Here is a 17,525-nt window from a genome sequence, read left to right on the forward strand (position 1 = left end):
TTTTTGAAAAATTTACTATATTCCATACTATGATTCACACTCAATTTCAAAAAGAAATTTAAATTCTTTGGTCCGGCAATGGGGGGAATTCGTTAATGCATCCATAAAACAGTTTTGCCAAACAAAGGGGATAATTCACCAAACCACCTGTCCACATACTCCTGAACAAAATGGAGTTGCCGAACGCAAAAACCGTATAATTCTTGAGATGACTCGGGCCTTCCTAATCGAATCCAAAGTCCCTAAATTCTTCTGGCCCGAAGCAGTTGCTTCTTCTGTATACCTTATAAATCAACTTCCTACAAAGATTCTTCAACTAAAAACCCCCATACAAGTCCTAGAAAAATTTTCCGAGATCCCCCCTTCTCTTACCCTTGAACCACGAATTTTTGGCTGCTCAACCTTTGTTCACATACCCAAAACCAATCGAACAAAACTTGACCCGTGTGCCGAGAAATGTGTGTTTGTGGGTTATGGAGTTAATCAAAAAGGTTATCGTTGTTACAACCCAAAAACACGTCACACACACACTACTATGAACCTTGACTTTCTTGAAACAGAATACTTCTATGACACCCAACCCAATGGTCAGGGGGAGAACGAACACATAGACACACTGGGTTGGCTAACTCGATTCCCATCTTCTGAGGAAGTCATAACCAGAGGAGATCACAGTACCAAAGGAGAATCACCGCCTGACACAAACACACCACCAACTGAGCACAGTGTCACTGAAGAAAATCCCTCCAACCTGATGCCCGAGGTAAGTAACAATGAGATTCCTGAAAATTCTAGTGTTTCCCTTAATCATTATGAATGTGAGCACACAGAACAGGAGCAAGCTGAACGAAGTTCTCCTGCCTCCCCTAATCATAGTGATGGTGAACATATAGAACCGGTGACAACAACAGAACACATTGAACCAAGGGAAGCACCAGAACGGTATGTGTTGCCACCAAGGGCAAATAGGGGAGTTCCTCCCAAGCGATATTCCCAAGAAAAGGAATCTCGAAACTCAAATTATCCGGTAGCCAACATAGCCAGGGGGAGCCTGTCTCATGAAGCTAAGGCGTTTGCTTCCTCAATATATTCTGAACATGCCCCAACCAATGTTGAACAAGCCTTAAAATCCAAGAACTGGAGAGGAGCAATGGAAACAGAGATGGAAGCCTTGATAAAAAATGACACATGGGAAAAGAGTACCCTTCCGCCAGGAAAGAAACCCGTAGGATGTCGCTGGGTCTTCACAGTAAAGCATAAGTCTGACGGAACCATTGAAAGGTATAAAGCTCGGCTGGTAGCTAAAGGGTACACTCAAACATATGGAATTGACTACTCAGAAACCTTCTCACCAGTAGCCAAGATTGACACCATAAGAGTTCTCTTCTCAATAGCTGCAAATGAAAATTGGCCACTTCATCAATTTGACGTAAAGAACGCTTTTTTGCATGGGAAGTTAAAAGAAGAAGTTTATATGGAAGCTCCTCCCGGTTTTGCGGCAGGTTTCAAGGAAGGAGAAGTATGTCGTTTAAAAAAATCTCTCTACGAGCTAAAGCAATCTCCTCGAGCTTGGTTTGGCAGGTTTACACTTGTGATGAAGGGATACGGATTCAGACAGAGCAACTCGGACCATACTCTGTTCCTTAAACAAAGAGGAAAACAAGTAACGTGTCTAATTATTTATGTTGATGACATGATCATTACAGGTAACGACAAGGAAGAGATGACAAGATTAAAAGAGAACCTGTTCCAGGAATTCGAAATGAAAGACTTGGGAAGACTTAAGTACTTCCTTGGCATTGAAGTACTTAGGTCCAAACAAGGAATCTTTATTTGTCAGAAAAAATACATCCTGGACTTACTAGCTGAGACAGGGATGATTGATTGTAAACCTGCGGACACACCAATGGTGGTGAATCATAAACTTCAGATGGAGGAAGGAGCAAAACCAACCAACAAAGAGAGGTATCAACGACTGGTAGGGAAGTTGATATATCTTTCACACACAAGACCAGACATAGCATATGCAGTGAGTGTTGTTAGTCAGTTCATGCATCAGCCTCAAGTATCACACATGGAAGCAGTATGGAGAGTCATAAAATATCTCAAAGGAACAATTGGTCATGGAGTCCTCTTTAAAGCAAACGGACATCTAAAGATTCAAGGGTACACTGACGCAGATTGGGCAGGAGATAAAGGGGATCGAAGATCAACATCAGGATATTTCACCTTAGTAGGAGGAAATTTAGTTACTTGGAGGAGTAAGAAGCAAAAGGTTGTTGCTTTATCTAGTGCAGAAGCTGAGTTTCGAGGGATAGCACGAGGCTTGACAGAAATACTATGGATACGAAAGCTCCTTACTGAAGTCGGTTTTCCTCCAGCAGAACCAAGCAAAATCATGTGTGATAATAAAGCAGCTATTCAGATCTCAGAAAATCCAGTTCAACACGATCGTACGAAGCATATAGAAGTAGATCGACACTTCATTAAAGAGAAACTTGAAACTAGAATTCTTGAATTACCATTTGTGCGGTCTGAAGATCAACTAGCAGATATCTTAACGAAGGCAGTAAATGAAAGAATATTCAGCAAATGCCTAAGCAAGTTGAGCATTGGTGATCCCACTACTCAACTTGAGGGGGAGTGTTAAAAAGGAAAGGATTATGAAGGCATTATCATCTCCCAATCTTAGCATTGACAATCATCGACAGCCTGTATTCCAGCTCCAATCCTTTAGTGTGTTTCCTCATTTAAGTCATTGTATATGCATATAAATAGGCCTTTTTGCTTCTTTGTAATACACACAACAATCAATACAAGCCTTTCTTCCAATAAAGTCTTCATAAAGTCATGCCTCGTTTTAAGTATTGTAGCCCCTGATCACTGATGCCCTGTCCGACTGACGTAGGGCCCCGTAACGTATGTCAAGGCTTTGCCTAAATTCGTTGGGGTTCTGTCTCGCGACGTAGGGATAAAGTGAAATTGGGTTACTATACTTAATGTGAGGGCATTATATATTTTGTTAAATAACCCAGGAGTTATACCCAAAATATAACAACCTCCTAAAACACCCCTGACACCCTACACTTTCTAAAATACATCCCATACGTGAAAACCGAGCCCGAAATACAATATTTAAATTAAAAACAAGAAATAGTAAGTTGAGGCGGGCCGCGTAGACCCACCCCAATCCTTACGCGGGCGGTATGAAGGTTGATACCTGATTCCTTTAATTTTTTTAAGTTCAAGCGGGCCGCGTAAGACCCCGTTAAGTTAACGCGGGCCGCGAGAGATCGAAGTTGTGGCGCAGCCCGGTGAAGACACATGTCATCATCGTGGCGGGTCTAGAGGGTGAGCTGGACAAGCTAGTCCGTTGACCAGGGTTGACGCGGGCCGCGTAACCCCTGTCCTTTCTTTACGCGGGCCGCGTGGGAACCAGTTTCAGCACTATATAAGAAGGCCATCGGGTTTCACTTTCCGTCGCTCACATCTTCCTTTCTAAACGAATTTCTGAAGTAGTAGAGATTATAGTTGGGTATTATACCCCTAATTAGCGAAGCTCTGCCTCGTTGTAAGTATCATAACCCCTGGATACGTAGCAGATACTCTGCCCGATTGATCTAGGGTTCCGTAACGGCTGCCGTGGTTCTGCCCGACGTAGTCGTTGGAATGCCGTCTCGGGGAGAGTATTACTAATGTTAAAATGGGTTATTATACTAACGCGTGTGCATTGTTTATTACTTAGATTATAACCAGGGAATCACAAAGGAAAGCCCTATAATAGCAATGTGAGTGATCCTTCTTTTTATATACTCATTTTTGTGAGTTGATCAACTTTTTTTGTAAATCTTTTTGTTAACTGTTTTTACAAAACCTTAAATATTTCTTCATGTGAAAGACAGTTATTGAGTATTTGTAAGGGTACAATTATGATGGTATATTTGGGGTTTTGTATACAAAATTTGTTACCACCTGGGGAGAGGAGTAACATGACCATAAGTCAGATGACAGTACCATGGATGTTAATTGGTATTACCTGTAAACAAATGTAATTGCGGATGCGCCCTCAATACTGTTCACTGTGACTTTTTATTTAAACTTGATTATACTGGGATTCACTCACCAGTATTTCCTGCTGATAAAATGTTTTAAACACGTGTTTCAGGTAACTTAGTATGAAGCCAATAAAAGCCAGCTGGAGAGCACTGAAGGCTTGGAAAAGTGGCAATAAAGTTACCTAAAATAAAATAGATGTTTTTATTAAACAAAATAGGATGTAGTCCTATGAAAATGTATGTACTGCAAAACTTGGGTTTTATCCCATGTGTTTAATGTTATAAAATGTGGTGGTTTACTCTGATAAAATATTTCCTAACTACGGTCCTGATGAAAAATTCCGCTTCCAAATTAGACCATACACGATACCACCGAAATTGGCTCACGGCCGCCCGTTCCTATTGGGATCGGGGGTTGTGACAGAAGGTGGTATCAGAGCTATGCCACTGGTTCAAGCCAAAGAAGTGTTCTGCTGACACTTAAGTTTTAAATTCTGTGTTAGAAAATTAATATAACAATTGATGTGTTATTCTGTGTAGATAAATCTTAATATTTATATTATGGTTTTTATGTTTTAAGTTCAGAGTATGAGTAACCAATATTACTAGACGTACCCATAGGCTACCTCAGCAGATGTATTATACTACACTCTTATACAATTAGTAACTTAAGGTATCACCTTGAGTGAGATCTCTTCTTAAATAAATGAATGTACCATAATATATATATATATATATATATATATATATATATATATATATATATGTGTGTGTGTGTGTGTGTATATACTACTATGTGTATATCAACCTTACTAGGAAATATTAATACACGTTTATTTTGTAAAAATATTCATAGATCATGGGTATAAATTTTAAATATTAAATCTAAAATCATAATTTATGGTAAACTTACGTAAGAAATCGAATAATATTATGTATCCACCTTAAATAAATAAAAGTATGTTATTTTAGTTGATTCATAGACTTCGACTTCATGATCTATACCATGATCTATCCTTATGAATGGTGGTATAGATTATGGTAAATTCCTGAATTGACCTTAAATCCAGAAATCGTGTTAATATACAATATTAATTGTATGTAAAATAATATACACGTTGTAGTATAGTATACTTCTAATAAACATACGTTATAATACACCATTAAAAAAAATGGGTCTGATGGTTTGTACAATCGGTATAAAAGAGAGTTAATAGTTAATGTTTTTAAGAAATAAAAATAAGGGAACCTCATTTCAACCAAATCCCTCAGGATACTCAGCAGATACTGAGAAGGGAATTTTTATTCGTAAGGCACAGTCTGAGAAACTATTTACCACTAAAGAAAAGTAGGATTACTAGAAAAAAAAAATCAAGAGAAAATAAAGAAAATAAAGAAGCCACAACCAAAGGAAGTGATAATTAATAAGGAAACAAATGCACAGACTCAGGAAACAGGCAATAACCTACCATGAGAAGATAAACAATGGGTAAATCTCCATATGTTAGCCACTACAGAAGTAAATATTGACTTATATTAAATAGTTGAACCGCAAAACCAGTACCAGCACCCATGCCACCTATGAGCCAAAAGTTTTAAAAGAAATTTTGCCCATTAAATAAACAACCTAGTAAAAGAAAAAGATAGAATAAAACCATACATAAAAGTATGTTGAGCATAATACTCCTATAACCTAGATAGACTAAAATAAGTTATGAATGCATAATTCCTAGTATATTTTGAACCCCAGTTGTAGTTGCAATAAATATACATATATATATATATATATATATATATAAGTCGCAATGTTCGCCGTTTTTAATCAATCTATTTTTATGATGGTACCCAAATATTTATACTAGAAATTTCTCTGTGATAATTAATACAACCTACTCAAATAACATTATAATATACATCAAACTAAGTTAGTTGTTAACAAAGCAATCATGTTCATGACTTTCTTTTGGAACCAATCATTTACTTTGGTTTAAAATACATATTGAAATATATGGTATAAAGTTTTAAAACTTTGTGGTTTTAATAATATTGTTTCAAAATAAATTATATTTAAATAAATAAAACCGAAGCTATTAAATTAACCGAAATGATTTTTAAGAATTAGAAAAAAAAATTAAAAAGATTGCTTTAGTAGATTGAGCCAAAACAAGCTTTGAAACCCAGGTGTACCAATTTACCACTCCATTTTATCCCTTCTGGTTTGTAACCAGTTGGCCATAAGACTTTATACTTTCATAATTTTATGTTGGGATTATTTGTAAAGGTTTCTATTAAAATACTTAGCGACAAAATAAATGGTTAAATGAATATGATGGATATTCATGATTAAATAAAATCATTTTTTTTTTTGAGATTTGAGTTGGTTAGACTATGTAGAAAGGCCTAACTAAACGTTGAAAGTGTTTCTACAAATCTCCAATATTAAGGTATGTCCAGAATAGGTCTTATGCTTGGAAATAATTAATATACGATTACAAGATTAACCAGTCATATTAGTTATAGGATTGTGTATCCTAAATTATAAAGAAAAGTATTCATGTATAATAGCTAAATAATACAATATTAGTAAATGAGTTGAGTTGATAAATTGGATGTTAAACTTACTTTAAGTAGTTTCGAAGTTCTCATAATTTAAAAAGACTATAATACAGATAAAAGAGATGAGATTGGATTGTGATTGGTTAAACTTAATACTAAAAGAGTAATAATGGAGATGGAGATTCTCATAAAATAACTGTGGTAATAAAATATCAGTGATGTGCCTGTGACACAAATAAATTATATAAAGTCGGTTACGTGAATTTATAAAAGTTCTATTTAATTGAATACTTGAAAAATAAATCTCGAATATATACAAAGTAAAGTATTAATTTTAACATATTTTGAATATAAAATAAACATACTTTGATAGTATGGGATGAAGTACGTTACATAAGGTTTAAAAAAAAAATCACATTTTTGAACAAAGGGCAAAATCGTAAATTAATGTTATGTGTTTTAAGTTTATACTATATATTAATATTTAATATATATCCGTTACATTGCTATAGCTAAAGTTTTCAATTACAGAAAGTAATTTACATATAGTATATATATCTCTGGGTAACCCATAAATACCATGTCATGAGTCACATATGTACATAGTCTTCTAAATAATGCTTTTCAATCTTAAAAGTATATTATAATTGATGCAAAAAAAAAAGGAAAAGGTAGGAATGTGATAAGTGGAATAGATATATAGATGGTTACTTGAGGAGAAATTATTAAGATAATATAAATAGTGAGTCTGGTATAGTTTAACCCATTAGTTAAAAAAAATAATAAAATATAATTATTCCTATGAGTCCAGAAAGTTTATATTTTGGTTAAAGTATCCATCCTTTGATTCCAAAATAAATTTGACAGAAATTTATTTTAATATACTACTTTTATAAAAGGATAAAAATAAGTCATGGAAATAAGCTTGATGATTGATACCATCGGATGTATAGTTATTATTTTATATATGTGTGTATATATTCCGTAAGTTTAATATTAACTAGAGATTTGATATTTTATACACATATATGCATATACCCAATAAGAATTTCTTGATGGTATACCCAACATAATATCTTCTGTAAGATAAACATAAGAGAAAATATCATTGGTGATTCTTATGAAAATATGAAGTCATATAAGAATAAATCCTGAAACATATTATGTTTTAAAATACTATCTGTCTCAATAAAATATTCCGTGCATCGGAATCTCATAATATATAAGCATGAATAGAGTTAGCTGGAAGCATACTTATTACGTTGAACCTAGCTATAATATAAATGGAGACAATGATATAACTGAAACTCCATTCTCCAACCAAAAGAAAACTACAACCATAATAATATCTATGCTTAAATGAAAGAGTTACGATATTGATATTCACTGGTAACAACCAGGACAATATTTAGACTTGAATCTAAGAAAAATGCCTTAGTATAAAGCTTTGAGATAAGCTAATTACTTGCGTGGATAAAGTGTGATGGTTATTGGTATCCCGTGAGGATGATAACTAGAACAGTGCTTGTATGATAAATAAGCAATAACACCTGACCACTGTTATTTCTTATTTATTAATACTACTCGGTTCTAGAATATGATCCATCATGAGAATACTAATTTCCTTGTTCCTTGATACAAGCCATAATAAATGATGTACTTCTGAAATCATTATTTGAGAAAATTCTATTTACGGGAAATACAATGATAACTACCTCTCCGGCAAGTCTGGGTATGATGTGGTATACACTCCACCTTGTCCGGGTGAGATGAGGGTACCTCTCCGGCGAGACCGGGTGAGATGAGGTATATGTTATGATAATGAAATTCCCTAAATAGTACCATGACTTGATGTCTCACCTATTTTTGAAAATCTGAATCTGTTAAATACATTGACCTGATGAATGGTGTGTATATTACAGTATGTGAAATATATGATTATATAGATATGTATATCTATGAGGAAATCCAAAGACTATAATGATTGGCAATTAGGGATAAATTACGAGCAAGTGTGTCAATGATAATTTTAGATTTATTTATCAGGAATCTCTCGTATACGTCTATAATTACGATATCAAACACTATTTCGTTTGATCATCAGTCTCGAAACTCGTGCGACAAGATGAACGAAGGAAACCCTATAAGTTGGGACGCCATGGAAAGTATAAGATTTCTCTTTACGATTATTAATGCATTAGAAAGCCGGTAACCAAAAGTTGTGCTAAGACACAAAACATCTAAAAACTTATAGAGAGTCATTTTACTTTTATTAAGAGCTCTTGGGAAGATAAGGGTAACCACAACTAGATATACTTACAAGAACTCTCTTCCCCTATAACTCTACTAAGATTTACCATTCGGAACCCTTAAATTTATTTGAAATGACAGGAATACATACCTAACAGATAAATCTTTAGTTATACCTCTTCAAAGTTATAGAAGTAAATGAAGAATTTAAATCCAAAAAAAAAAAAAATATCATACAAATTAAAGGTAAGAATCTCAAAGCATAGAGAATAGTTCTGGTCAAAGTGAAATTCAAAATAAAGACCAGAATATACCTAGAAACTAAACTAACTAAATAATCATCCATATTTCAGGGAATCTCGAGGATGAGATTTAAAACAAGGTGGGGAGGATGTGACATTCCCAAAATTTTTATTTATATAGAATATATATAAACTTATGTTATTAAAAGGATGCATCATGGGTAAGTTGACCAATGGAAATATGAGTTACTTTGGGCAAGCGTAGGAACCATTTAATAATTAAATTATAAAAATACATTATATTTGAACCTACTATGTTTTTAATGAAACTTGGTTCAAAATGTAAATAAAAATATGTTCGTCCTAATAGTGTATTTATTATTTTATAAAACGTCATGTTTTAAAAGTTATAAGCGCCAAATAAGTGAAGCAGCTAAATTAATTATAATATTTAAATAAATAAAATAATAATAATCAAAATTTAATTTTAGTATACGTACATTTAAATAAAATAATAAAACAATTAAACTTTGCATTAAATAATAAATGCTAGGTGTATGTTTTCATTAAATGAGAAATGTTAGGTGTATACATGCATTGAATGCATGATGTACGTGTAGGCTTGAGGACACTTCAAAGAATTTGGAAATTTTAATATAAATAGGCATTCACAACCAGACTTTCAAGTTGCCCTCCCTTCTCTCTACATGTCGCCAATTCTCTCCCTCTCTCTAAAATTCTATACTGTTATTTTTATTATAATAATAATAAAGTCATGCCTCGTTTTAAGTATTGCAGCCTCTGATCACTGATGCCCTGTCCGACTGACGTAGGGTCCCGTAACGTATGTCAAGGCTCTGCCTAAATTCGTTGGGGTTCTGTCTCGCGACGTAGGGATAAAGTGAAATTGGGTTACTATACTTAATGTGAGGGCATTATATATTTTGTTAAATAACCCAGGAGTTATACCCAAAATATAACAAACTCCTAAAACACCCCTGACACCCTACACTTTCTAAAATACATCCCATACGTGAAAACCGAGCCCGAAATACAATATATAAATTAAAAACAAGAAATAGTAAGTTGAGGCGGGCCGCGTAGACCCACCCCAATCCTTACACGGGCGGTATGAAGGTTGATACCTGATTCCTTTAATTTTCTTAAGTTCAAGCGGGCCGCGTAAGACCCCGTTAAGTTAACGCGGGCCGCGAGAGATCGAAGTTGTGGCGCAGCCCGGTGATGACACGTGTCATCATCGTGGCGGGTCTAGAGGGTGAGCCGGACAAGCTAGTCTGTTGACCAGGGTTGACGCGGGCCGCGTAACCCCTGTCCTTTCTTTACGCGGGCAGCGTGGGAACCAGTTTCAGCACTATATAAGAAGGCCATCGGGTTTCACTTTCCGTCGCTCACATCTTCCTTTCTAAACGAATTTCTGAAGTAGTAGAGATTATAGTTGGGTATTATACCCCTAATTAGCGAAGCTCTGCCTCGTTGTAAGTATCATAACCCCTGGATACGTAGTAGATACTCTGCCCGATTGATCTAGGGTTCCGTAACGGCTGTCGTGGTTCTGCCCGACGTAGTCGTTGGAATGTCGTCTCGGGGAGAGTATTACTAATGTTAAAATGGGTTATTATACTAACGCGTGTGCATTGTTTATTACTTAGATTATAGCCAGGGAATCACAAAGGAAAGCCCTATAATAGCAATGTGAGTGATCCTTCTTTTTATATACTCATTTTTGTGAGTTGATCCACTTTTTTGTAAATCTTTTTGTTAACTGTTTTTACAAAACCTTAAATATTTCTTCATGTGAAAGACAGTTATTGAGTATTTGTAAGGGTACAATTATGATGGTATATTTGGGGTTTTGTATACAAAATTTGTTACCACCTAGGGAGAGGAGTAACATGACCATAAGTCAGATGACAGTACCATGGATGTTAATTGGTATTACCTGTAAACAAATGTAATTGCGGATGCGCCCTCAATACTGTTCACTGTGACTTTTTATTTAAACTTGATTATACTGGGATTCACTCACCAGTATTTCCTGCTGATAAAATGTTTTAAACACGTGTTTCAGGTAACTTAGTATGAAGCCAATAAAAGCCAGCTGGAGAGCACTGAAGGCTTGGAAAAGTGGCAATAAAGTTACCTAAAATAAAATAGATGTTTTTATTAAACAAAATAGGATGTAGTCCTATGAAAATGTATGTACTGCAAAACTTGGGTTTTATCCCATGTGTTTAATGTTATAAAATGTGGTGGTTTACTCTGATAAAATATTTCCTAACTACGGTCCTGATGAAAAATTCCGCTGCCAAATTAGACCATACACGATACCACCGAAACTGGCTCACGGCCGCCCGTTCCTATTGGGATCGGGGGTTGTGACAATAACGCATATGTCAAGCTCACGGACGTTTAACCTTACAGCGTTATCAATCCAATTTAATATACTTGACTGTGAAACCCCATAGCTAGAAATGCGGAGTCGAAACGATTTAACATGAGATGTTTTTCAAAACTTCAATACCCGATCCATGAACTTTGTAAACTTTTCTTCATTCCCATCAACAAATTTTAATGTAATCATGTTGGGGGAACGTTATGTATAATCAAAGTCCATGTTTGTGACAAACGTCCAAGTGTACCTCCATCTTTTAGATAGAACGCTAGTTCGCACAGCAAATTTCGTAGGCATTAGAGAGAGTACACTTGAAAGAATATCTTCAGGCAACATGCTAAGCCTGTTGTCTACATTCTCACTTGTGGAACTCATTGTTCAGAATCTTCATGATACGTTTCAAATATGCAAAGTCACCACAATCCAAATGGTTGTAGATATTTACAGCACTTAACAGCTTTGGATATAAAAACATGCAAAATTCCATGTTAGTTTCAAAGTAAAAAGCATGAAAGTGTAGATATTTCAACACTAAAGATTCAATAACAAAAACACAGGCTCGAATTTTAATATGATAACTAAAAGAAGAAAACCTGATTAATCAAACTCTTACGTGCAAAGAAAAGTAATTATGGTTTCTGATTTGAAAGCATGTATAGTAAAATTCATGGAAATTCAAATCGCGTCAAATCCATAGCCCAATACAAAAAGTTAGCTCCTAGGAAAAATTAACGCTAAAAACGCATGATGCTCTATTTACTTATTTTCTATACTTTGGTTGTAACGTTTTAAAGTCAAAAGATTATGGGTTGCAAACATGAAATATATGCTGGAGAGCATTCAGTTGAGAACCAAAATTTACGCTGAAGACTGTGTGATGAGACCTGCATAAAATGCTTATACCTATACCTTTAAGTGTAATACTGTGAAAATGGTAATTGTTATTATCAAAAACTGAAAAACAGATCTTCAACAGAAGATTCACAAGACTATTGATTACAAACGGGATAAAACTCGGTGACAATAACCACCGATTACAGATAACAATGAACTGCAGGTCTTCGACAGAAGATTCTGCTCTAGTAATCTTGATTAGCAGCCATAGGATGATCTCGAACAAGGACAGAAAACATAGTAGCCTTTTGAATGTTCTTGAGAGCAACTATTGGTACTGCACTTTGTTTTATTTTGTGATACCAGACAGAGGAGACAACCGAGGATTAAAAAGGGCATGGGAACCCTAGAAGCAGCCCACTGAAGAGAGCCCAATCTTGCACAAGCCCAATCTCGCACAAACGGTAAAAAAAAGGGCCAAAAAAGGAAAATATATAAGAGAATGGAAAGGAAGTATTGAATTGGAAATAAAAATAAGGATAAAGATATTTTAACACCCCCTCTCAATTCAATACTTGAAGCAATCAAACATGTTAAGAAGAGAACATACCTTTTCATGTGGTCCTGCAGATAGGCCTTTCGTGAGAATATCAGCAGCTTGATCTTCTGTTTTGATTCCCACCGTTTGAATAATACCTTTCGACATTTTTTCTCTCAAGAAATAGAGATCTATTTCAAAATGTTTTGTACGTTCATGAAATACGGGGTTGGCTGCTATGGATATAGCAGCCGTGTTATCACAAAACAACTGAGTAGGCAGTTTAACATCGACCTTTAATTCCATTAATAAGTTGGAGATCCACATGACTTCACATGTTATCACAAAACAACTGAGTAGGCAGCTAACCGTAAGTTTTTTTTTTATAATTCAAGATGATTTTTAATATTCATATTTAATAGTGAGTTATTTATGTTTGTTACATTTGTTACTTGAAGACACTTTTTGAAATTGATGTGGAGAACTCAAAGGTTTGCAAAGTTATTGATAGCTATTTGACGAAGGCATGGAGAGGTTACAAAAGTAAGTTGCATGAAGACTTCAAACAGATTGGAGGATTGGAAGATCCGACTAAGGCAAAGACTACACCTCCTTCTAATGTTAGCAAAGAAGACTGGGAATATCTTTGTGATATGTGGTCCGAGACAAAATACAAGGTAATGTTTTAACAATATTCTATATTTTTGTTAATAATTTATGAATTCGGTCTAATATTTTATTTTTTGTTTGGTTGTATGTCCTTGAAGGAAAATGCAGAAAAGAAAGTTAAGGCACGTGCACAATGAAAAATAAATAGCAAAAATGGCTCGAAAAGTACAATACGCTATCATATTGAGCGTGGACTAGATTCGGAATCTTCAACCGGGCAAATTGAGACATGGCGACTAACTCATTGGGACGCAAAAAAAGGTTGGATTTCTACTGATGCGGCTGCAAAATATGTAAGTTTACTTGTTCGGTTCTACGCTAAATATCAATTATTAGGTATATAATTTTATTTTATCGGTGTTCACGGTTTGGTTTCAAACCGTGAAATTGTCTAAACCATTTATCGGTTTCGTTTAAATCTCTAACCAGTTACAAACTCTTCAGTCCTTTTGTGGGTATGTTTGGCATGAAGCTTTTAGAAGCTTTTAGGAGCTTCTAGCTTTAAGCTTTTAAGAAAAAGCTCCTACTCAATAAAAAGTCTTGTTTGGTTGAAGGAGCTTTAAGCTTTTAGGTTAGGAGCTTGAAGCTTTGGTTGAAAGCTACTAGTAGTAGCGTTTAGAAGAAGCTACAAGCTTTTAGGGAAAAATTGACTAATTTAACCTCTAAAAATAAGAAACTTTTTAATGCAGAAACTTTCTAAATTTTTAGTTATGTCTATTTTGGTCATTTTATATATTTTATTAAAAGCTCCAGCTACTCTACCAAACACCAAATATATCTAAAAAGCTACAACTACTAGCTACCAGCTACAGCTACAGCTATCAGCTACCAGCTTCCAGCCACCAGCTACCAGCTTTCAGCCACCAGCTACTTTTGCCAAACATACCCTGTGTTTCAAATATTCCAATCATATAAAAATTAGTCAAAATTAGAGTTAGGGGCTGTTTGTTTGCATCTGAACTAAACCATTAAGAGGGAAACATCTGATTCAGTCAGACTTGAGGCAGTTTGGTTCAAAAAAACATCTGACTTGAGGCTGTTTGGTTAAAAAAACATCTGAATGGTTAAAATTGGGTTTGAATCAATCAGAGCTGACTGGTCAAATCTGAATGAAACAAACAGCCCCTTATTTTCTTACGAATGGTTAAAATTGGGTCTGAATCAATCAGATCTGACTGGTCAAATCTGAATGAAACAAACATCCCCTTATTTTCTTACATTAGTTGCTCATTTTGTCTGTGTATTGAAGTTTTAATCATGATTTTATGTTCTGGGCAACTTTTATATGGCAGCTTGTTTTTTTTTTTTGCAAATTTCGAACAAATTGTGTTTGACAACTTGTTTATATATATCATATATCATATATTTTGGTCGATCTTTTATAAAATTCCAGAGAGCCCAAACCGTCAATGGTTCGGTTTAAGAGTTTTATAGTTTGGTTTTGATTTACACAAATAAAAAACCGTTAACTAATGGTTCGGTTAAGCTTTGACCTTAAAAGCGTGAAAATCGGACCGTGAACACCCCTAATTAATTTAGTGTACACGTCTTCTAATTTTTTTTTCTTTCTAAAGGAAAAAATGATGAAGCTGAGAAATGAGCATCCTGTGAAATCAATGAGCGATAAGTTGAGACTGTACTTGGAAGAAGCTTTGTTCGTTTGCACGGGTGGGGACGTGATCCAGTTAGTTCTAGTAGCACAATGGGTGCTACTAAAAAATCAAAGCGTCTTCCTTATGAAGAGCTGGTGGATGCTTACGATAATCTAGTGGAAGAACTTGGAACGGTAAAAGGTAAATGTGCAATTATGGAACAAGCGTTGATTGAGAATAACATCATGCCTCGTCCATCAAGCACACTGGAACAATCTCAATGTGATACATTAGAGAGTGTTGAAAACATTGATGAGTGAAGGCGATTTGGTAGATTCTCTAACTCGTTAGTAACTTACAAACACTTTTAGTTTTGGTTGTTTTAGTTGTTTTAGTATTTAAATTTCTATAACTAGTACTTTTATTTGGTTGTTTGTAAGATTAATGTTAATTACTTTAATTAAGAATCTTAATTTGTTCACGTATGTTTCCATAATGCTTTGGTATTTGTTTGTACATATTGAACATTTTTATCTACATATAGTGTGGTTAATGTCTACACTTTAAAATATATTTACCAACACATCAACGTTTTTTTTTCAAAACAAATTGAGATCAATACCTACACATCTTCAATATTTACCTACACATAATATTACCTTTACCTACACATAAGATTACTTTTACCCACACATATATTCATGCCACGTCAACTTCCACGTCGGATGCCACGTCGGATGCCATGTCATCTGCCACGTCAGCTGCCACGTCAGATTCCATGTCAGCTGCCACGTCAGATGTCTTCTAAACAAATTGTTGTACTTTTAACCACACATATAAATGGCTTTTAGCCACACATATATGTGTAGGTATAGCTTGCTATATGCCTACACATAACTTATGTGTGGATAATGACCTATATCCACAGTCATGAGCCTACACATCATTACACTTGTTTTATGTGTAGGTAAAGAAAACTAACAACGCATTATATGCTTTTTCCCACATATACTTTATGTTGGTAAAGAACCAAATTTCTTGTAGTGGAATGCATAAATTGGCTGAGATAATGAATCGGATATGCAATATCCGGTCTAGTGTGAGAAAGATAAATTAGTTTTCCAACCAATTTTTGATAAACAGTTATATTTGCTAACGGTTGGTTATCTTTTTCACACAAATGGTTTAAAACATGATTTGGTTCCATGGGCTAACTAACTGGCTTACAACCAGTCATACCAAATTCAGCAAGTAAGTCTAAACAATATTTTCTTTGAGTTAAGCAAATGCCGGCAGAATTTTTAACAACTTCAAGACCCAGAAAATATTGTAGATTGCCCAAATCTTTTATAGAGAATTTGGACTTTAGTAATGACTTAATTTTACTAACCTGTAAGTCCCGTTAAACGGATCTTTCAATGATATCAAACAACCAATTGATTGTGCGGAATCCAATCAATTGGTGATTCAAGAATTAAAACGAAAATATGAAAAATACGAAGAACACGATACCGAATCACTTTTAAACTTGCACACGATTCTATTACTATCAACTAGCAGTGACCTATAAAGGTCCACAACCTAATATAAACTATCCCGGTAAATCCCAGTTCGTAACCATAGTCCGTTGTATTAATTTGATGCGTCAGTCTCACACTTCAGGGCCTAACAGACAGGGCTGAGCATGACACTGAATATGAGGACATCAACAATTCTGAGGGAGGAATTCAGGATCAACCAAACATTAATCTTAGGAGGTCTTCTAGAAATATCAAATTTCCTTCTAAACTTGATGATTTTGTGGTAGATGGAAAAGTAAAATATGGTCTAGAAAGGGTCCTTAATTATGCTAATTTATCTCCTGAAGGGATGTGTTTTGCTGCTATTCTTAATAAAAGTTGTGAACCAACAAATTTCTTCGAAGCTAAAACTGATAAAAACTGGGTTGATGCTATGAATTTAGAAATCGAAGCTTTACATAAAAATGACACATGGGAAATTGTTGACTTACCTCCTAATAGAAAAGCTATTGGATGTAAGTGGGTATATAAAATAAAGTACAAATCTAATGGTGAAATAGAAAGGTATAAAGCTAGACTTGTTGCCAAAGGTTTTAGCCAAAAGGAAGGCATTGACTTCTTTGACACGTTCTCACCAGTTGTAAAAATGGTCACTATTAGATGTGTTTTGTCCTTAGCTGTCCACTTTGACTGGGAAATTTCTCAACTTGATGTTAATAACGCTTTCCTTTATGGTGAGCTCAATGAAGAAGTCTTTATGTGCTTACCTGATGGCTATGATCAATCTAACGGGACTAAAGTTTGTAGATTAAAAAAGTCTCTTTATGGCTTAAAACAAGCACCTAGGATGTGGAAC

At 34.9% G+C, this 17,525-nt stretch overlaps 1 long non-coding RNA gene across 1 annotated transcript; it reads left to right on the forward strand.

Annotated features, from left to right (window-relative positions):
* The first annotated feature begins 13,338 nt into the window (after nt 1-13,338).
* LOC110921881 lies at nt 13,339-15,189 on the forward strand. The gene is made up of 3 exons (XR_002582705.2): nt 13,339-13,565; nt 13,656-13,850; nt 15,132-15,189. It is a non-coding gene; the product is annotated as an uncharacterized LOC110921881 (long non-coding RNA).
* The last annotated feature ends 2,336 nt before the right edge of the window (nt 15,190-17,525 follow it).

Source organism: Helianthus annuus, chromosome 17 (assembly GCF_002127325.2).
Source record: "Helianthus annuus cultivar XRQ/B chromosome 17, HanXRQr2.0-SUNRISE, whole genome shotgun sequence".
In the NCBI taxonomy this organism is placed as follows: Eukaryota; Viridiplantae; Streptophyta; class Magnoliopsida; order Asterales; family Asteraceae; genus Helianthus; species Helianthus annuus.